Source organism: Grammomys surdaster, unplaced genomic scaffold (assembly GCF_004785775.1).
Source record: "Grammomys surdaster isolate TR1022 unplaced genomic scaffold, NIH_TR_1.0 126109, whole genome shotgun sequence".
In the NCBI taxonomy this organism is placed as follows: domain Eukaryota; kingdom Metazoa; phylum Chordata; class Mammalia; order Rodentia; family Muridae; genus Grammomys; species Grammomys surdaster.
Window position 1 is genome coordinate 6,192,561 of NW_021620917.1, and position 1,193 is coordinate 6,193,753.

The following is a 1,193-nucleotide window of genomic DNA, read 5'->3' on the forward strand; positions in this document are numbered from 1 at the left end:
CTAGAGAGGAGAAAATGGGAAGCCACAAAGACAGCTTCAGGGTCTGTGCAGAAAGTGGTTAGTCTGACTGACTCAAAGTTCAGAATGTCTCAAGACAGAAAGGAGAGCTAGGCTTGGCAGCTTGCAACTGCATTGAGGCAGGAGGACTGTTGCAAGTTCAGACCAGCTTGAGTTAAACAGTTCCAGGTTATCCTGGGCTGCAGAGTGAGACCCCATTTCAAACAAAACAAAACAAAACAAAACCCAGTTAAACCAACTAAAACAAAATATCCAAAACTCACCCTCAAAAAAGGAGGAGTGAGGATCACAGTCATAATGTAAAGTATTTCTCACCAGCCTGTGGTGACTCACACCTCTAATCCCAGCACACCAGAATCAGAGGCAGGTGGATCTCTGATTTGAGGCCAGCCTGGTCTACAGAGTGAGTTCCAGGACAGCCAGGGCTACACGGAGAAACCCTGTCTCAAAAAAACAAAACAAAAAAGTAAGGCTATGCTGAAGTGTGACAATAAGAAAGTACAGTAGGGCACGTCTGCCAATGGTCACCACAGCCTGAAGTAACCTTAGCTCTGGGGATCCCCCGCCCCCACCTAATGGCCCTGCATTCTACACTAGTGTAATCTCTAGAGGCCTCACTCAGTGGGTGTGTACAGCCGACTCTGTACATTCGTCTGTGCTGTGAACGCACAGACTGTGCTGTGAGCTCAGTCCTGACTTGGGGCTGTTTATCTTCCACAGTGGTGACACCACTTGACTTCCCTGCCATGCCATAGCCAGCCTTCAAGTTAGCCTGGAAGCATCTAGCAGCATCTTCCAGAGGTCCAATTTCCATTGCCCCAATGCCAACGACACCAGGCTTGTTTACAGGCTTTGTGCTGTTTGTGTCACCATCCTGAGTGATGTTTTTCCAAATACTGTCTGTTTAAAAGTTTTGAATTGTTTTTCTTATTGAGTGGAGAGTTCTCTGTATGTTCAAGTAGTAATTACTTTCTTGGTTTTTTTTTTAACCTTCTTAACACTGTGAACAACACTGTGTGGGGGTGTGCGCGTGCTCATGTGCCCCCGTGCATGTGTATATTGCCAGGGATTGGACCTTCAACCTCACGTTTGCTAAGCAAGCACTCTACCATTGAACTATATTCCCAGCCCCTCATGCAGGACGCTAGGCAGATAGTCTATTACTGAGCCCCAAG